At 39.7% G+C, this 22651-nt stretch overlaps 1 protein-coding gene across 1 annotated transcript in view; it reads left to right on the top strand.

Annotated features, from left to right (window-relative positions):
• Nucleotides 1-22651, top strand: part of LOC110832116 (uncharacterized) — a 223042-nt gene that overhangs the window by 50866 nt on the left and 149525 nt on the right. The gene's annotated exons all lie outside the window — the stretch shown is intronic.

Raw genomic sequence — 22651 nt, 5'->3', positions numbered from 1 at the left:
TTTCATTATCGTGTTTGCAGGAGCCAGGCATTGGACCCTCCCAAATGTCTTCTTTTGCGGAAGATTCCCTACAGAACGTTTTGCTTCTTATATGAAATTTTCATCGCTACCATTCGTGCTACATGTCCCGCCAATCTCATAATAATATTTTGTAAAGAGTAAGAATTAAGACACTTCGTATGGTCACCACATTTTCTTCTAACAAAACAATAATTTTGACTGTACTCAGCATTAAGTGAGGTTAAAAGCTGTATCTGGAGGATTCATACTTTATAAATGCGTGAGGAACTGAAATATATGATGTATTAGACGTATGATTCAATTCTAAAGGGTTTTGACGACGGTAGATTACACTTAAAATTATTCATTGTCAGGACTTTTTCCATCGTCTATTCTTTAAAACTCACGACGTTTCGGAGGCTGGTTCTGTCTACATCTTCAGGTGAGAGGCACCTGCTCTGTTGAGTCCCTCAGATAGAGCTAGTCTCTGTCACTGGACAATATATATCGCCCAACTATCTCATCATATCCACCTGAGTACAGGTTTTGTCAGCAGATTATAATACGTATATGGGAAAATAAAATGATAAAACAGCAATAATCTATCTAAGGGACCCAACAGACTAGGTACCTCTCATCTGAAGATGGAGAGAGAACCAGCATCCGAAACATCGTGGGTTTTAAAGAACAGACGATGGAAAGAGTTCTGATAATGAATAATTTTAATTTTACTAGAGATATGACTTTAATTTTCTACGTTCGTGCATAAATACAGTCTCAGTAGCAAATCAAATTGAAAATGCCCACTACTGATGAGTTCAGAATGGTTTAATATCTCATATTCTGTCTACAGATAAAGAGATCAAAACCATGAAATTACCAGGTATGAAACTTCATCTCTCACTCTAAGAGAAGCAGGTGTTTAACGGCACTAATGTGTTGAAACAGGTCACTGTCCCATCCCACAAATAATGTTTTAGCAGTGGTCTAGCGGTTAGAACGCTGGCCTTGTAATCCAGGGGTCTCGGGTTCGATTCCCGGCAGTGCCCGAATTTATAACTTGTGTTGGGCAAGGCCGTGGTCTAGGCAACACGGAGTTTTCCTCTGGGGGCTTCCCCGGTTTCTCCGTGGCATCCCAACAATTACTCCATTCACACACAGAAGAAGGCAATGGCAAACCACTTCTGGATCATCTGCCAAGAACGTATATGAACAGGTCCCAGTCCGAGAAAAGGATGGAAGGATCCTGTTCATATGGACCTGTCGTCAGACAGAACACTAAATAAATAAACCATTGAACGCCACATGACCCCTGAATTCGGAACAGAGTCGTTAAATAACCCAAGAAAAAATCAGTCCGGATCACATCACAGTTCAAAAGAACCTTTTCAGTTTCGGTCTGTCAATAAAGTTATTGCATTCACGTTAAAAATAAACAAGGTTCACCAAAACATAACAAATTTACAGCATCAAATACGAAAACAAAACCATTAATGTTAACGAAACGCTAAGTGCCCCTGATAATTATGATGCAACAAGCAGTGTACCAAGAGTGAAACAAGCTTTCGGTACAAAAAATGGGCCCTCATTTATTCTGCGAGTATCTTTATGTATATAGAAAGCGACAAGCGAAAATAGCTTAGCAAGTTTCACAGTTTAACAGGCATCCACGTTTGTCGCGAAAGAGTTCTTTTAAGCGGCAAATGGATGTCGTTTGGGAACGCGACAAACAGACGCCGAACTCTTGACAAGATTTGAAAGGCAATTTGAAGCCAGCCACCTCACCGCTTTTCCCTTCCAAACCCTGAAACCTGCAATGGCGATTAGCATTTTCTCATTCCCTTTTCCTGCCAAAAGCATGGCTTTGCTCCAAATTCCCACACATCGCCACTTTTCTGCTCGATGGGGTCCACAAAAGTTAACTACGGCCTCTTTAATTTCTGCTAGATTTGCAAGCGACTGTACAGCTCGTTAGCTAGAAAGAGATGCTCCTACCTTCAATGAAAACATTAGATGTAGGATCTCGGAAAATTCGTACAAATCCGGATCAGAATTTTAACATCCTCGTTTCCACCCGATGAATTCTAAAGTAAGGTGAAAACAACGGAATTAAAGATGTTTGCGATTGTGGGCTTATTTTATGTGTAAATCCTCTTCTTGATCAATGATTTCTTTATTTTATTAATCGCTGATTTTTCAGATGTCGTATCACCAACAACATCAAGCAAACTCTTGAACTGTCCTTGTCAGATGCAAAAAGAAACGTAAAGCTGCCCCGCTACACGCCATGTAGGCGCTTGTGGGGAGGGGTATCGGTATAGCTCCTACTCATTCTTAACCTCTGCACTAGATAGGGTGAGAGGTCAGCATCACGCCCTCTCACCCCATCTAGTGCCGAGGTCCGTCTTTACCCGAATGCACCTCAGAAGATTTTACATCGGTTTATATTGATAGATCAACTCGGAATTCTGTTTGGAGGTATTCTTTCTAAAATATGTGATAATTTCTGTCACTTAGTTCCTATAATGGATCCATGGCCTCCATCCTCAGTCGGTCTGACCCATAGTTCAATCCCCGACGACGGCAAATTATAGAAGTATTTAACCGCGGTAACACGTCGCCACTCTGAACATCCGAAGTTTAGCCGACATTTTAATGGAGTTAGAATCGAAATCGATCAATCTTTGCAGAGTACAATTTTATTGTTCGTTTTGTATAAAGACTGAAAATAACGAACTGCTATGATTCCACATCAGTGCATTTGTGCATCATCTTAAGAGGACAGAGGCACAATATCTGAGTCCTCTTAGGGGATCATTCCTATTCTATTTTCCCCACGAATCGCCTACACGGAAACCAGGGATTAGATCCTTTTTAAATTATCCTTACGAACAGTCATCTTACCGTCTTACACTACATTACGAGTAGCCCAGGAAATAACAGAAATTTCGGGACATCAGCTGGCGAGTGACCGCAGGGTAAGGACGGCCACAGCTACACACGGACCGTTATATTTAATATCACTGTTAACTTCATTAAATTTTCGAACAGTCATCATTCTGTTTCCCAAGACCGCCCTGAAGAATTGCGTTTCTCCAATAGTCTCATTCGGATGCATATAAAACGGCTACACAGATGATCTTTCTTTTAAGGTTTGATTATGGTTTTTCTATGCCCCGTGAAATTGTAATTAGTTAAAATGAATCTGAATGAGGTGTAGAAAACTGACATATATGTGAGCAACATTAAGAGATTAATTCAGTGTGGTTTAGTCATAAGCTCTGAACTTTACGAAGGAAGGCAAATTACCACCAGCTTTACTGACTATATTAGGGACAAGGGCGTATTACGGAGTCTTCGATCAGAAATCTCCACTCCGTGTTATCTGTAGCTCTCTTCCAAGAGAAAATGTTGCCACTACATCGTAACCAAACTAATTAATTGTCAATTGAAATCATCTTTGTTTGGAAACCTATTTGTTGCCTGAAGTTGAATAACATGTTAATTTAGTTAGTTAGTTAGTTAGCTTGTCACTTAATTTGGACCTGTTGTGTACATTGATATTTAAAATAAGAAAGTTGCTTTGTCAACATTGCTAATTTCATGTTACTAAAATTTTACCAGTAATGTTAAAATAATTATGAATGGATAAATAGAATTATTTTGCTGGGAAGAAAGATTGTTACCTTGTTACTAGAATATAAACCGAAAAGAAACCCACCCACAATGCAAGGAATAATAAATGTGAGTAACTTTGTCACGATATCGCGTGTTACAACTCAACACGGGCGAAGATGTGATAAGTGTATTGCCTTCTGTGGATACATGGCCCAATCCTCGGGAAGAATTTAACTTTCTGTAAATTATATTTACAGTAATACATCATATAACATAGGGATATTTACAGGCTGGATCCATTATAGATTATGTTTCTAGTCCCTCAAGTGATCAAGGAGTTCCTCGTCTTTTATGGTACTCGGAGAAATTAACATGGTTATGAGAGCCCGCTACTGGCCCCTATCTTAACTAAGAAGAAGCTAAATGTCCGGAACAGCTCATCTTCCTCTGTTTAATAATGTAAGCCCCAGAAATTATGAAGCTCATCACTGTGCAATTTTCTCCAGCATCCCGATACTCCCCCCTCTTGGAATCAAATATTCGCTTCAGCAAGATGATCATATTCATCGTTAATCTGTATTATTCTCGGAAGGCGAGGGAGAATGTTTCACTGGAGAACAACTTAACAGATAAGATTATGTGCTATTTGCTTGTACAGAGTGTCCCATTTAAATTCAACCCAGTAGCAATCAGAACAACGAAATTATGAGCCCTTCGTGAGGCATTTACCAGTGCGTATCCTGTCAACGAAGTACCGAGGAAGACACAATAAACAGATTGGTAACAAAATTTCAGCGGATGTTCGTCTTCGAGAAGGTGATTGACTTTCCAGCATCTGCTCTAAAGCAATTCTGCAAGTTATTCTTAACAAATAACTTCAAAACAAATAATTTGTATCGTCGTTTTGATGTCACTAAAGCTCTCGACAAGGACGTCAATATTTTAATTACAATTTTTTAAAATAATTTAGCCTGCGTATTTGATTTTTGTTTTTGTCTCAATTTTGCTTCAAGACAATCTAGAATTTTCAGTTTAGGCATCTAGTTCATAAACGTGATACTGGTTGGGAAACCTGAGGGGAAGAGATCGCTGGGGAGACCTAGACGTAGATGGGAGGATAATCTCAGGCGGGATCTATGGGAGATAGGAGTTGAAGGAGACTGGATTTTGTTGGCCCAGGACAGAGTCCGGTGGAGGGCTTTGGTTAATGCGGTGATGAACCTTGGGATTTCGTAAGCCATCTGGTTGGTTGGGTCCACTATTTGGGAAGCCTGAGGGGAAGAGATTGCTGGGGAGACCTAGACGTAGATGGGAGGATGTCAGGCGGGATCTATGGGAGATAGGAGTTGAAGGAGACCGAATTTTTTTGGCTCAGGACAGGGTCCGGTGGAGGGCTTTGGTTAATTCGGTGATGAACCTTCGGGTTCGGTAAGCCATCTAGTTAGTTAGTTAGTTAGTTAGTTAGTTAGTTAGTTAGTTCATAAACGTGATCCTCCTTAATGTGACATGGCATGAAGTATGTTTCGGAAGAACTGACACGATGAAACAGTCGACTTTAGCTTTACGTTGGAGTATTTCACTTACGTTTATTGACGTACAGTAATACTTCCTGTTTTTAATATCAATCTACTCCTCAGTGGGTTAGGGCTGTATTTTCCAATCCACTCATTTGTCCTCGTTTGTGTTGAAAGGAGCGTTTGTCTGGAAAATACTGATTTGTCTCATAAATTTCGTTTTATTCGTACGGTAAAGTGCGAAGTGTACTTCATCTTCTGTACCAGAGAACATTTCGGCTTAGCAAACACATTCTGTTTCACATAAATTACTGTACAAAATTGCCCACTAGGTAATGTTGTAAGATACAAAGGACAGGTCTTTGGAAGCAGAGAACACCGCCTGTCTCTAACTACACAGAAGTCGGGGAATGCCTGATCTGTAATAATTCTCTTTAGTGCAAGGAACAAAAGGAAATCTGTTAGTAAAGAGAGACTAGTCACATCATTTGTGCTGCGTGTTGGAATGCTGCATGGTCAGTATTAAAACCGGATATTGTGAGATAAAATATAATTGTAGTAGCCGATATTATACACCGTTCACCGCCTGTGAGATAAGAACTATTTTGTCATGTGCATTTAAGAACTCTTTCCAGTAGTCAAGGTTAAGGAAGACGTGGGAAAGTGATTAAATTTTTTTATATATAATGATATTAAGGTAAATTTTAACCCCCAATGATACTGCTCTGGAAATAATTCAAACTCCACGGAGCAGAGTCCTTATGAAACTCGTTGTGGCTCAGTAGGTCCAATCTGTACCATTTATTGGACCCCGAAATTCCATCACCCTGCTCACATGAGCCCGTCACTACATCCTATACTAAGCAACATGAGTCCGAACCTGCACCCTACCTTTTAGATTTCTCCTCTTATCTACACCAAGAAGTCCTTTCAATTCACTTCAGGTTTTCCTACTAACCTGTGTACATTTTTCACATCTATGACATGCGTCAGTGCTAAATGTCCCACCCATCTCGTCCTTGGCGTAGTCGCCCTAATAATTACACAAAATTATAAGTAAATTAGGGATATGATATTTTTCGCAAATCCAATTATGCCAACGTTATGAATTTTGGGCGCAAGGAGGGAAATGGAACAAATGTATAAAGAGTGTTGGTAGAATAAATAATTTAGTTTAATTACGTGTAATGACGGATATTCATGAAGAAACAAAGTAACATCGACTATTGTTAGCAGGTTTTAAGTGATATTCTGCTGTTTCTTGTCGTACGTGCAGGGTCGGAGGACATTACAAGCCGTAACTTGTTCGGATGTTCCTGAGGCTCCTGTTTGGCTTTTCCAGCGGTTGAAAATACTGAAATGTAAAGTTCTGTCTTTACTGACAGATTAATCTGCGAAATGACATCGTATTTTAGCCTGTCCATCTGTCGGCAGACAGACATGTAGGAAGAGCTGAAGAGCTGTACTCTACTGTCCAGTGTATACCTGCTGTAAAGCAGTCTTTTCAAACCATAAACATCCTCCCCCACAACTCACACCTCCAGCCACCTGGTATTACACCAATTCGGGATTTGTGCACAGGCAAGCGTCTTTAAACCCACACTCACCTTGTTTCAAGTCATAATCCATCTAGTGAGAAATAAGTTCTTTTGTGACAGGTTAAGTTTTCTATGGTCTTGGCGACGGCTGCTATAGTGTGTACTTCAAGTAGTGTATATGAACAATACCAAAATTCCTTTCACTACATCTCCATTCATCTGTTAATCATTTTTCCCTACAACCCGACCGTTCATCTATCCATTTGTCAAATTCTCATTCCGTTTTTCTTCTGTTTCTCATTAATTTCCTTTTATTTTCCATTTTATTTTATTTGTAATTGTTACCCACGTATCGTGCGTACATTTACCGAGCATAGCCCGTTTTATAATAAGTGCTCATATAAAATAGTCTACATAATGCCATTTCGTTGTACGAGGTGCGATCGGAAAGTTTCAAGACTGCGCGTATAAAAACCCGTACGCTTATCTCAGGTATTAAATTCATCCATCACCCTCGAAGTAGTTCCCCTGGGAGTGAACACAACTACTTCGAGGGTAATGGATGAATTTAATACCTGAGATAAGTGTACGGGTTTTTATAGGCGCAGTCTGGAAACTTTCCGATCGCAGCTCGTATATATATATATATATATATATATATGATCAGTTGTCTTTGTATTTCTTTCCTACAGTCATATTGGTATACGAGGTGCGATCGGAAAGTTCCCAGACTGCACGTATAAAAACCCGTACACTTATCTCAGGTATTAAATTCATCCATCACCCTCGAAGTAGTTCCCCTGGGAGTGAACACAACTACTAACTACTTCGAAGGTGATGGATGAATTTAATACCTGAGATAAGTGTACGGGTTTTTATACGCGCAGTCTTGAAACTTTCCGATCGCACCTCGTATTTACAGCCATAGAATGGGACACGGTCTCTTTCCGCACTCTGCCAACAACCTCAAGGTGTGAGGTCCTTTATGAATCCGATATCCCCGCCTGGTCCTTCCGGCACATTTCCTCCAACATTCAAAGAAGAGGGAACAAAGATCTGTTCTGAACTTCTGTCCACAAAAGGGAGATTCATAAAAATAGGCAACTCCTCGTATACTGAAGGAATTTCCATTGCAGGAGACGTCGTTTTGGAAACTGCTCGTATCACGAGTTATTAAACGTACTTACATCATCTGAAGCAAACTGTTTTCTGGACATTATCCATCGTCCAAGATAAAATAAAATGAAATCAATAACCACTACGTTTCGGTGATGGGGATTAGCTCTATCGATTAGGCCAAACAGAATAGGTTTTACCCAAAGACGGAGATAGACTCCCATCTCCGAAACGTCGTGGTTTTATTTATTTTATTTAATCTTGGACGATGGATAATGTCCAGAAAAGAGTTCGCTTCAACAACGCACCATAGTCACAAATTTTCAGTACTGAGATTCATCATCTGTTGATTTTCTGTACCTTCCAGTCAGATACGTGATGCAAGTTGATGATGACTTGAGAGTACGTGGGAGAAGTTATATTCAGCCTGATTATTGATACTTTCACATTTTCTATCGCTGATTTCATCTGATTTCAACGTCAGCAGTTTCGAACTAATTTTACCTAATTACCAGACATTAGTAATAGTAACTTTATAGAACGTGTTTGCGATCAACTGGCATATATTACAGAGTGCATTATCGTTATGACTGTACTCTGGAGAGAGATGTGTGTACCGTTGAAAAGAAGCTCAAGGATCTTCAGAAAAGATACAGATAAAGTTGTCCCTGTGTTTAATTATGCACCACACCATGAAGTCGCGAGGAAGTGTCCCTTAAAACATTCTTAAGCCTCCACACTAGATGGAGAAAAGTGGTCATATTCACTTTTAGGTCGAATTGTCCAAAAATTAGTCTGTGACCTATTTTTATCTGATTCATCTGGCGAAAGTATTTCAGGGTAGGCAAATGGTCTTTCTCGAGGGCCGCGGATCGGACTGCCTAAGTCAACAAAAGTTCTGTAGTTTAGAAAAGCAGCTACCTATTACGTATTATTCACACTGGCTGAAATAATTTGTAAACTTGATATCTTTACATTCTTATGAAAGTGTCTTCAGCAGTTCATATTCGACTCTGTGTATAATTATAAATTCACCGTGCCGGAACTCACTAATAATTTATCAAATTATGTAAGTGAACAACAACTGACATTTTGAACCCCAGGTGACCCTGATACTTGTAACGTCTGAGAACTTCCGCAATGGGGGAAATAATGACTCAAATGTAACAATTCCAAGGTCACGTGTCCAGCAGGGTCGGTAGTGACTAAGTATTCACCAGCTATATGTTTACTCCGTCCCACGCGCTGACCATTTAGAACAGTTGGCAACACCGTAGAGTTCCACCAATCACAGAACAACATAAATAATTAAATCAGTAAAAAAGAAAGAGAATTTAATGTGAAAGTAAAAGAAAGATTGCGGATGGCAATTGTCTACAGAGAGACGTAATAAGAAAGCAATTTAATCGTAAAAGGTTTCGTATTTCGTATTCAGATTTCAATTTAGAATACGAAAGTTATGTTTCAATGTTGACCTCGTCTTTCGTGATATAATCTTCAAAAATAACAAATATGTCTTCTGTGTCGCCTTTCTTTCCGTAATATTATCTGGTCTGGTTCATTTTACCTGTTGTTTATAAGCGATTCATATTTCGTCGTTAAACTATGACATGGGTACAATGCATGAATCCACATAACCCGCTATCAAATGGATCCATGAAACGTGTTACCAAATTTCGCCACGGCGGTAAGTGATACAAACGACGACGTGGATGTCACATCTTTTAGCTTCTGGATTAATTTAATTATAATTTCAAGAATAATGAAGTATTTACTGCAGTGCACCAACTTATAAGTTCATTATTAACATGGGGGAAACTTTTCGATCGTCTGAGGGAAATTATGTGATTATTATTATTATCGTTGTCATCATATTTATAACCCTCTGAGTGAGATCAAAGTTGTGTCAATATATTCCTTACCTTCTTTAGTTGTCTCTCTCTAAAAGTTAGCTGTATCGAGTCAATATCCTAATATTCCTCATGTTCTGTTTATCTTATCTCTTTGTCGTAAATAGTTTAGTTCAGGTTTTCACCGCAGTGCAGCGCATGAAAACAAGCGACTAGGCACTTCCTGTGCGTTGAGGGACGTACACAGACAAACGGGTTTCCAATAGCCGTGTCGTATGAAAGCAACAAAGACTCGTTTCTCACAGAGTTTCACTTGATACTTTGGTTGTGACAAAGTACAGGCGAACTTAAGACAAAGGAAGTGACAAGTCTCCGTGCTTACGTACGTAATTTGAGGTTGAAAACTAAAACTGCAGGAACCTCTGATGCGTTCCGGAGACGGAAAACACTTCGTTATTAATGTCAGCGGCCCTTGATTCGATCTAGAGTAGTGTTTAACGACGAAGTATCTCAGTAGAGAGGAAGGTATTTGTTGCGGGGTTAATTTTCTCAGCGGCTTTGACAAGAGATTCATCAAGAAATCGCGAAGTTGCACAACGTACTGTCCACAGATGACGTGAAAGTCCCTGCGAGGGGAAGTCGTTTCTGGTCGGTGCGGGGGGAATGTTTACTGCCTGGTGGACTAGAGGGCTGCTATTGGTGGGAAGTGTGATACGTCAGAGTTTAAGGCTACTACACAGACTGAAAACATCAAGCAGTTGAGAGTAGCTTGTAGTGAGCGCACTTCTAATGTGTTCTGCGGGTGTTGCGATAATATTCTATATTAAATCACTGTGCCTCTGTGAGGTAATCTTAAAGCTGTAGCCATTAGAACACGTGAAAGCCTGTCGTCTGTTGTTCGTTCAGTGGTTGTGGAACAAATGTTTTTAGGATGGGTCGTCACTCACCGCGAAATCTTGCGCATGCGCGTATATCGAATTCGTAGCAGTGATTTTCTCCTGGTCTGTGGACTATAGTAACAGTAACAAGTATTGTAGGAGCCTTTTACTGACCTTTGTATTAAGGTGAGCGTGCTTTGCAAATTTCTACTAATTACTGACCGGTAACCGAAATGTATAATTTCGTTTTGATCTAGAATTCCACTGATGTCAAAAGGGTTATGATGTGGGGGAATAACATTTTGCTGGATTCTAGGATGTTATACTGTTATTGGAATTGGCTGGAATTGGCAGCCATGACTGAATCCATTGGCGGACGTTTAAAGGTGTTAAACATTCGGTTTATACTGCCAGAGAGTTATTATGTCTCAAGTCTGAGATGTCTGAAGTTGGGGCGTTACAATTTGCAAAAAATTGTATTTTAGACTTTGTTTACCCTCCATATTTAAATAATATTAAAATTTGCCAACAGAACTTAGAAATCTCTCCCATTTGGGTTTCACTGATTCGTGAAGTGCATTGTAAAATCCTAGATTCCTGGACAAAGTTCTTTGTCTTGGATTGGTACCGGCCTCATCTAATTTTATGGATTTTATGGAGTCTTCACGATCTGTCATTCCATCCCTCTCTTACAATGTCGCCGTTGATTTCTTCTGTACTATGCCAACCCAGCAAATTTTCATTTTGTCACTGATAAACGCAATTTATGACTTGGGAGTATCTCACAGACGGGGTAGGTGTCTAACTACACATATCCACGAGTTCTCTTTCCACTGATGGTTGTCGTTGGCCGCTGCTTCTGATGCGGGGACTTCGAAGTCGCAACCAGAGAGCTCAACAACTACGTGTTCCATCCTTCCCCTTTTTACCTAAAGACAGAAGAAGTTCCGAAACGTCGTAATTTTATTGAAATATAGACGATAGACGGAATTCAAATCCCCTCCTTAACATTAATGTAAATGAAAAAATAATTTTCTGATTTTCTTACTTTTCACTAATTGTTACTGTGATCTAGTCTTTACTCTTTTCCTATTATTTATTTATTATTTAGTGTTCTGTCTGACGACAGGTCCATATGAACAGGATCCTTCCATCCTTTTCTCGGACTGGGACCTGTTCATATACGTTCTTGGCAGATGATCCAGAAGTGGTTTGCCATTGCCTTCTTCTGTGTGTGAATGGAGTAATTGTTGGGATGCCACGGAGGAAAACTCCGTGTTGCCTAGACCACGGCCTTGCCCAACACAAGTTATAAATTCGGGCACCGCCGGGAATCGAACCCGAGACCCAGGATTACAAGGCCAGCGTTCTAACCGCTAGACCACCTCATCTTATTATTATTTAGTGTTCTGTCTGAGGACAGGTCCATATGAACAGGATCCTTCCATCCTTTTCTCGGACTGGGACCTGTTCATATACGTTCTTGGCAGATGATCCAGAAGTGGTTTGTCATTGCCTTCTTCTGTGTGTGAATGGAGTAATTGTTGGGATGCCACGGAGAAACCGGGTAAGCCCCCGGAGGAAAACTCCGTGTTGCCTAGACCACGGCCTTGCCCAACACAAGTTATAAATTCGGGCACCGCCGGGAATCGAACCCGAGACCCCAGGATTACAAGGCCAGCTCTTTTCCTATACTCTCAGGATTATCCTAAAAACGCAGTAGCGTTGAAACACTTTAAAATATAACGTGGAGAGTAGACGAGAGGATAGGAGAGAGATATTAGAAAACATTGCTCTTAGAAGGAACGTAGGGCGACGGTAATATAAAATTGCCACCACAGTGCCACTTACATTATTAATAATCCGATTACATCGGAATGGAATTAATGAAAGTCAGGTTTCTGGAATCCTCTCTATTCTGTAGCGCTGTGATATGCTGATATGATGAGATGGAGAAGTCAAATTTCGAAGCAGGGTGCTTTGAGGGGCGTGTTTAAATAGGTACAGAAGTAATTAAACATACCTTCTTCGGAATGCTTCAGATTCTGTCTACGTGAGTATGTTTCGAAACGTGAGACACACCACTGAAACGTTAGCGAAAGTACCAGATCTTATCTCAGGGTTTTCTTAAAATAAACACATAGGAATTAATACAACTGATTATTTATATTGACAATCTTTTGAGTCTCTTATACCACCGTTGGCTACAAAGTAAGCAACCTCGTAGGAATTTGAAATCTTTTTCTTCATTTCTTATAATAATCTTCTGCAGACTAATATATATATATATATATATATATATATATATATATACATATATATGGTATTTCTACCGGGGATCAAGAATAATTAGATTATTTGCCCTCTGCACTCTTGAGCATAAAACATAAAAATATTATGGGAAATTTCTATACGCCGATGATCAGATTTTAATATCAAACACAGAGGACGAGTTAGGAAATTTCTCAAAGATTTTAACAGACCTAGCGGAATTATATAACATGAAGACAAGGGTTTTTTCTTTTCGAGTTAAAAATATAAGAAAAGTGAAAACTGTTATAGATAATGAAATCTTTGAACAAGTTAAAACATTTAAATACCTACGAAATTTGATAGCAGATAGAAGACAAGAAGAAATGAAGACCCCCCATTGACAAATTATAACAGAATAAATGAAACAATAAAGAGAGATATCGGAAGACAAATGAGGAAAGATATCTTACTGAGATTCTACAATATAGTTGGTAAACCTGCTCTACTCCATGGAAGTGAATGCTGGGTAATAGGTACAGCAGATGAAAGAAGCTGCAAAGATGAGATTCCTGCGACCATTAGTCGGAGTAACAAGAAACCACATTCGGAATGATGATATTTGGCAAGAGCTGAAAGTATAAAATGTAAGTATATAAATAAAAAATGTCCTACAAAATGAAAAGAACATCTAGAAAGAATGCCCCAGGAACGCCTCTCGAAAGACGATATGAAATACAAACCAAAGGGAAGATGAAGCCTTGGAAGACCTAAAAAGAGGTGGAAGGATCAATAGTCTTTGCTTCACAACGGAGAAATTAGTACACAAACCTTGGAAAGGTAGAAGGAGAATTTCCACACTCAGAATTCCTTCGCATGTTCCAGAGTGTCCGTCCCTGAAGATCATTACGTAGCAGTGTTTACCACAGACGTCATCTAGAGGCATTTGAAATCATCTTGACAAGCGTTCAACATCACCTGGACGTCTGGGATCACCTTTGCCTTCACGTTCCACATTACTATTATTATTAACTTCATGGAGCTTGGCTAATACAGAAATGACCCGCCTTTTATGGAAACAAAAGGATCATTGCCTTGTACATAACATCCCTCTGTCGGTCTATACTCGAGTCAGTTAACCCAGTCTATAATCTGCGAAAACCTGTTCCTCTGACATCCATTTTAATATTATCCTCACATCTGTTATTACTCTAAACCAATTACAGAATATTTATCTTTTTAAAAAAGAACGATTTTAAGATCTAGTCTAGATCTACACTACTTCCCTGCAGAACACCTCATGCTGACGTAATCCTAGTTATTTTCTATTGTAATTTAATGTTATTTTATTTGTTTCGTATTTATATTTAATTCGATGTTTATCCGCAATAGACATTTGATATTGACAAATACTTTAATCAACGAACTTAAAGGAATTAATACAATACTCGTCAGATATAGACTCTAGGCCATTGTTTTTCTTTACACACCCAAGGTAACTTATTTTAATTCAAATAGCACCGAGTTTTAAACGATGATGGAAAGGAATGCAGAGTTATGACGGTAAATATGGACATAACACGGCCATAACATTCTATTATTTGCTCAAATTTGGCATCGTGGTAAACAAAGGACTTCATACGTACACTGATTTTAAAGGCCTATGTGTAGATTATTATTCAGACAGAGGAAGCCTTAATTGGCTACGTGTCCCAAAGTCATCCACTGGATGAATTTGTAAAAGACCATAGTAAATGTCAGGAAATGGAGAGAGAACTCATCAGCGGTACATCGCACATATGACGTCATAATTAGTCAGTTTAAGCAAAGTGTGATCGGATTGTGTAGATGTTTGCTGTACACGAGTAGTTGAATTGTGTACGAACTGAATATGACATCAGTGTTACTTATTAGGTCATGGATTTGATGGTAATAAGTGACTTGTTTGTACCTGCGTGTGGTAGAGTGGTCTATCGATGCCTCGACAAGACGGGCCTAGTTAGTCATGACTGAACTTGTGCCTAAAAAAGTGTTCCCGACCAACGTACCTCAAAATCTTGACAATAAATTCTATTTGTGCATGTGATTTAACAATATTCCTCAGAAAACACGCGACTAGTTTACCAAGAGAACCACCTCTGTCAGAAGCAAGTCTGCTTTGACTGAAGGGACATGACAAATTGAGAATGTATTTGAATATAGGAACTGAGGCTCTCAAGGTAGCAAATTTGAATACGGCTGTCTTGTGGGATGTAGCATCGTGTAGTCTGGTAGAAGTTTACCAATGTTTCAAGGTTCCTTATTGTCTCCGTCATCAGGGCGATGATACGACCTGACTACACGGTACACAGATGACAGCCACTGCTAAAAGCATCCAACTTAAAAAATACTTACGTGGTTCGAATTTTATTGATGTTCAGATTTTCTTAAATCATTCGGAAAAAACAGTGGATTATTGTCGCCTTGGTAACGATATCAACGTTTCGGAGGAACAGTTTGCCTCCATCGTCAGGATAGGTTTATCAATGTTCCTTCAAAACGCTGGTAGGTACTTGTAAGATATAAGAAGTGTCACAAACCAGATCACAGTCTATATTTTTTCCTCTGTGGAAACATTTGTGCTCATAAGAACGATGCTGTTAAATGAGCACTTATATGACAAGAAACATCGTGATTTAGAAAGGTCACCTAGTATTGTCAGAATAATGTATCTAGGATAAATATAAATTGGCATGCATCAAGAATTTTGGTAGAATGTTAAAATCGACTCTCGCTTTGTCTCAGCTGTTTTATGTAATCCTATGTGATTTGTAGGCTTATATAAACTGCTGTATTAAATCAGTACTAGGGAATAAATGCAAACAGAGGGAGCTATTAAAGCTGCAGCTGGCTTAAATATCTTGTTGTTTTACTTTATAAGAATTTACGACCAATCACACTGAATCCCGGTTGTACAAGATCACTTTCGGGATCATCTTTACAGAAAAATAACCTTTTTCTAAAAGAGCAGTCTTAATGCAGATCTAACTTCAAAACAGCGCATACAAATTACCGCGCTAGAACATGGCGAATGACTGCAGAGGTACAAGGATACTAAATATTATATGAGTTGTAAAAAAATCAAGACGTGACGAACATAACTTGAGAAGGAAGACGTTTGTCTTCTGGGATGTTGCACCGCGTGTAGATACTGACTGAAGTTTCAGAGGAACTTTCTGCCATCATCATCAGCGTTAAATAATCACCCTAATAAGGTAGTTAATAAGATCCTCTGAAACTTCGATCAATTTCTATCAGTTTACACGGCGCGACAACTCTGAAGACAGCCATCTTCATATTCGTCACCGTGAGAATCTGAATTCTTAAGGCCGGCCATTCACGATCGCTCCATTCGTCCAAATGGCGCGGTGTCGCTCCAAAATTGTACCGTGAATGCGGAAACTGAAGTCCATTGGCGTGGCGTAGTGGGCTCGTTTGGATATTCTGTCGAGCCATAATCCATCCGATCGCTCCATCGTATCGTGAATGGGGGAATCGGCGATCGAGCCACTCCAAATCGGTTCGTGAGTGGCGGAAACGTGGTCCATTCTCATGCCAGTCTGCCACGAGCCTTCGTCCAGTGAAGTCCAAACTTGTATAATGTCGGGTCGTGAGTTTGTTATTGAGGTGATTGAGAAATATAGAGAGTTGCCATGTTTGTGGCAGATAAGTAATGAAGACTATCATGATAGAGCTAAAAGAAGCTTAGCAATGGAAGAATTGGTGGTTTTATTTAAAACCAAAGATCCTACCGCCAACAAAGAAAATTCCCTTAGAAGTTGCTTCAGAAAGGAGCATAAGGACTTAAATTGCTTCTATTTAAGAGCCATTGCTTTGACCACTTTCGTTTTGGTTTCCTCCTTTTAATATACAGGCATACTGCCGTAGCTAGTAACAATTCTTCGTCCATCGCAAACACCACACACTTCACAGAGTGACAACAAACCGCGACTGGCGTGACGCGACCGCGAATGTAGTACCTGTTTGGACGACATCCGTTTGGACGTCATCCATTCGGATGCCATCCATCTGGAGCGATCGTGAATGGCGGCCTTTACGTAAGTTGAGGGTGCTGAATAGTTGTTGAGCAAAGTGTTTGGACCAATGACGGATGAAATATTAGGAACGGTTGGTACAATTGCGTAATGACAACTTCGTCAATTGCACTCATCGCCAAATAAAATTAGGTTTATGAAATGAAGGAGCACACGGCAGGTTTACATGTGCAGATGTACGACACTTTAGTCGGAAAACATTTTATGAAAGAGACCACTTGGGTGACGGAAGATTAGATGAGTAGTTAGTGAGCCTATTAAAAGTCACTTTAGGAAACTTGATGTGAGTGTGAACTTAATTCAATTGGCTCGAAGGAGGATACAATGGCGGGTTTATGTTAACATGATAATGATATTTTGGTTTCCACAAAATGTCTGGAATCTTTTGAAAAATTAAATGACTGTGAGATTCTTAAAAAAGGATTGTAGTACACGAAAGTAATGAAATTGTAGGCATGAATAGAAGAATCTGTAGATCTGGAGATGACTGACCAAGGCAAATAATAAGCTGTAAGAGATTTTTAAGCAGCGTGATGTGCCATTAGGTTCACTGAAATTGTATTTGTCCGACAAGATTTGAACGGAAGAGTGACGAGATTATGAGATGACTCCATCTCAGAAATATGTTCACATGCGATCGATAAAATCTGTCGGCACCGAGTACGTAAGAATGAATACAATCAGACAGCGAAAGTAAGCAAAATGCACGGTGTGTTCGTTCGAGTAATGAAGTTGCTATTCTGATCGCCATACAATTCTGACACAAGAAGATATAAACATAAAAGATTCAGTTTTCACTTGTGGAATGTGTCGACTTGGATAAGTCGTGAGTTTCTCTCGGTAACAGTGCTCAAAAAGGAAGTGAGAGCTCTTTTATTATCGTCGAACTGAGTTACTTTGTAGAATTCCTTCGTGGCAACGACTGTAACTTCGACCTTCTTCCAAGTGTCGTATCACCGTTGCTACGTTAAACATTGTTTTTAAACGAAAAATTTCTTAAATATAAAATTGTGCATATAAACAAAACTGTCTACACTTTAAAAAACACTTCTTGCTAAACGCGTTTTGACCTCATAAGGTATCATCAGTGGCAAAAAACATATTAATTTATTCCATTAATCTATCTATTAAAATCATATAATTCACAAATCAACACTTTGCATAAAAACAGTCATATTTTATAAAACCACACTGAACGTTTATATTGCGTAAAAGTTGGTGTATTATTTTGGAAAAGCGTTTGGCACAAAGTGGTTTTTAAAGTGTAAAACAGTTTTGTCTGTAAGCACAATTTTATATTTAAGATATTCAACGCTGTATGGTATGCAACGTTGTAAGAGAAATTTCTAGGTTAAAACATAATATCACTTACTAGAACCTATGTTGGGGCAGTGCCATTTTAGTGGAGGAACATCGTTGGGAAATATGGACTTCTGCAAGATCGAGTTGGAAACGAGTGACACACATTAGGATCGAAGGGTGGACAGAACTGACTTTGGATCCTTTGCAATGGGGGGACTTTGTCATTAGCGGACTTGAACCTTCGTGTTTGCTAACACAGTGATATTTAATTTAGATCGTTTAAGAATAATACATCATTTGCTCAGGATGTGGGAGCTTTAAATGAAAGTTATGGGAAGAATTAACTGTAGGTGGCGGCTGTAGCCTTCTTTAACGAGCTCTTCCGCCATTAGGACATCGAACGGAATGGTCTTTCAACTTTAACAAACATCTTTTTCAAGATTCTTCTAATGTGAGCTTGCATATGTTATTATTTTTAATTAAGCCTATTTAGGCCTACGCTTTGTTTGCATAACGACGCTTTCGATAAATGAGATTAGGCATTTTTGCAAGAAACCTTTGTTAAGAATGTTGGACTCCGGTACGACATTCAAACGCGTATCTCCCAGAATGAATAAATATTATGTCCTAATTTAATTGTATAGAAGTAAATAAAACAATTTGTAAGCATGCATGCTTCCCGCGTGCATAACCTTGTTTTACAACTTACTTTCACTTTTTGATTAAATTTCTCTAAAACGTAACCAAAAATAATTCTATTTCAGAACATGAAATTTATACTTTACTAACCAACTAGATGGTTTACGGAACACAAAGGTTCATCACCGAATTAACCAAAGCCCTCCACCGGACCCTGTCCTGGGCCAACAAAATCCAGTCTCCTTCAACTCCTATCTCCCATAGATCCCGCCTGAGATTATCCTCCCATCTACGTCTAGGTCTCCCCAGAGGTCTCTTCCCCTCAGGCTTCCCAAATAGTGGACCCAACCAACCAGATGGCTTACCGATCCCGAAGGTTCATCACCGAATTAACCAAAGCCCTCCACCGGACCCTGTCCTGGGCCAACAAAATCCAGTCTCCTTCAACTCCTATCTCCCATAGATCCCGCCTGAGATTATCCTCCCATCTACGTCTAGGTCTCCCCAGAGGTCTCTTCCCCTCAGGCTTCTCAAATAGTGGACCCAACCAACCAGATGGCCTACGGAGCCCGAAGGTTCATCACCGAATTAACCAAAGCCCTCCACCGGACCCTGTCCTGGGCCAACAAAATCCAGTCTCCTTCAACTCCTATCTCCCATAGATCCCGCCTGAGATTATCCTCCCATCTACGTCTAGGTCTCCCCGGAGGTCTCTTCCCCTCAGGCTTCCCAAATAGTGGACCCAACCAACCAGATGGCTTAGCGAACACAAAGGTTCATCACCGAATTAATCAAAGCCCTCCACCGGACCCTGTCCTGGGCCAACAAAATCCAGTCTCCTTCAACTCCTATCTCCCATAGATCCCGCCTGACATTATCCTCCCATCTACGTCTAGGTCTCCCCGGAGGTCTCTTCCCCTCAGGCTTCCCAAATAGTGGACCCAACCAACCAGATGGCTTAGCGAACACAAAGGTTCATCACCAAATTAATCAAAGCCCTCCACCGGACCCTGTCCTGGGCCAACAAAATCCAGTCTCCTTCAACTCCTATCTCCCATAGATCCCGCCTGACATTATCCTCCCATCTACGTCTAGGTCTCCCCGGAGGTCTCTTCCCCTCAGGCTTCCCAAATAGTGGACCCAACCAACCAGATGGCTTAGCGAACACAAAGGTTCATCACCGAATTAATCAAAGCCCTCCACCGGACCCTGTCCTGGGCCAACAAAATCCAGTCTCCTTCAACTCCTATCTCCCATAGATCCCGCCTGACATTATCCTCCCATCTACGTCTAGGTCTCCCCGGAGGTCTCTTCCCCTCAGGCTTCCCAAATAGTGGACCCAACCAACCAGATGGCTTAGCGAACACAAAGGTTCATCACCAAATTAATCAAAGCCCTCCACCGGACCCTTTCCTGGGCCAACAAAATCCAGTCTCCTTCAACTCCTATCTCCCATAGATCCCGCCTGACATTATCCTCCCATCTACGTCTAGGTCTCCCCTAGGTCTCTTCCCTTCAGGCTTTCCAACCAATACCCGGTGCACACCTCTTACGGCAGGAGCTACTAGGATCCACAGTTATTATGATTTCCATGGCGTGTCAATGTACTGACTTACACTAAAGTATCAGAAACCGAAATTTAAAAATCATTAATAGAACATCTTTCCATCTCCTGTCCCCCATCCGTCTCCTTCAGCACGTTTAAAACGACTGTTTTCCAAGAAATTACCCTACGAAAATTTATTATAGTTCATTATCTCAATCCTCAATATCCGACAGACAGAATTAACTTGTTTGAAAAAGACAGGAAGACCAAAATATTTGTTACCTTCGGAGAGCCATATATGAATTTAAGAAGAGCTACCAACCTGAACGAACTTTATAAAAGATGAAAATGGTGACATAATATTTCACTATTGTGTTAAAACACTAAAACATTTCCTCCAATTTCATTGTACCGGCGGTACACTTCTAGGCAGACCGGAGTATTCTACACTAAATTCAGCACTTTCTAAGGCCCACAGACTTATTAATTATGTTTGAAATAGGGAGTAATTGTCAGAGGAAATTAAGAAATGTACTATTGTACTTATTTATAAGAAGGGTAGTAAAACCATTTACGATGATTGCCAAAGAATACAATTGATATTAAACTGCATCGACCAACAAATTTTTATCGATCGTTCTTATATCACAGCTGGTGTTTACATTTTGAATCTTTTTGTGATCTGCTGCAAGATGAATGCTATTAATGCCGGTGTGGAATTCGGGGAGAATATGTAACCATCAATATTTGTGACTTATTTCTGCGCAGAACGTAAATCAATCAAGAAAATTTTTACGTATAAATGTCGGGAGATTAATAAATCCATACTCCGCTCTCCCCGAATCAACTGGTGAATTTTTTGTTATATCATCAACCACTAAGTTACTCTTTATGTGATATTAGAAATTGCTTATGTACTTCAGTAACATTGACACCCAGTACTGAATTAATTAAAACCCTTCAGTATTTTACGTTCATTTCACATATCGCAGCTTTACACAACTGGACGAAGATGGACTTTATTTACTGGGTGAATTGAATGGATTTTCCATTCCAGTGATCTCTTTCCCGGCAGTTAGAACGCTGGCCTTGTAATCATGGGGTCCCGGGTTCAATTCCCGGTGGTGTTCAGATTTATAACTTGTGTTGGGCAAGGCCGTGGTCTAGGCAACACGGAGTTTTCCTCCGTGGCATCCCAACAATTACTCCATTCACACACAGAAGAAGGCAATGGCAAACCACTTCTGGATCATCTGCCAAGAACGTATATGAACAGGTCCCAGTCCGAGAAAAGGATGGAAGGATCGTGTTCATATGGACCTGTCGTCAGACAGAACACTAAATAAATAATAATATAAATAACCAAATACATAACACTGTTGCTTTATGGGATCTACTTAATCTTCTCGGGCAGTCGACGTTTCATTGCTGTCATAGCAGGAATATTTTTTCTTAAATTATACTCATTTTATTACGAATTATAATAATATAAAATGTATTGATAAACACATAATGAGGAGGTTGTGTTTGTCCGTTTCATTTTCATGTTTCACCTACAAAACTACTCAACGAAAATCGATTAAATTTGGCGTTGGCGCAAGTTGAAACTTACCGGAGGAATTTACGTGAAACTTGTATAGATCTCTCTAAAACGGGCAATATTCTTAAGAATAGTCACATTAAATACAATAATGAACACTTTAGGCTAGCCTATTAGAAATATTTTTTTTTAATGAAGTGAATGTTTCCTGTATGCAACGGAAAAATGCAGTGTCTTTTGTAACTTAGCAACAATTGATTTTATCTGCAATTGTTTCCCTATTTATCATTCATATTCATTGTTTCCATATCATTTTGTGTCATAAATAACCTCAGTTTGACCAGAATCGTTAAACAAATTTCGTAGATTCATTACTGAATTAACGACAGCCTATGTTGATCTATTCCGTTCGATTAATTCCTGGTTTGTTTAAATGATCTTTTAATTACTGGAGTGCAACGAAGGGGTTATTCGGCTCTAGAACCAATTTAATCTTATATATCCATCGCTGACTAGGTCTCCAAGGCGACCTTTTCCCTCGTTGCAAATTGATTAATCAGGGAAACAGAAAGGAATAAACGAATATAGAAATTGTTAGACAAGTTTAACTCGGGACGTCACTAAGCGTCTGACGGTGAGAAATCTGGCAATGTGGGGCAGATAACTCCAAACGTGTGGCTTGAAGGATCTTCGTGCCCGAGTTTTGTGTTACTTAAAGCATCAGCCTAGAAGCAAAATAGTTCACCAGTACAACAAAAGCAAATTA

This window comes from Zootermopsis nevadensis, unplaced genomic scaffold (assembly GCF_977971745.1).
Source record: "Zootermopsis nevadensis isolate Lab colony 2312 unplaced genomic scaffold, Znev_1.0 Znev_ptg000021l, whole genome shotgun sequence".
Lineage (NCBI taxonomy): Eukaryota > Metazoa > Arthropoda > Insecta > Blattodea > Termopsidae > Zootermopsis > Zootermopsis nevadensis.
The sequence above is the reverse complement of the archived record's forward strand: the minus strand, read 5'-3'. Positions and strand labels throughout refer to the sequence as shown.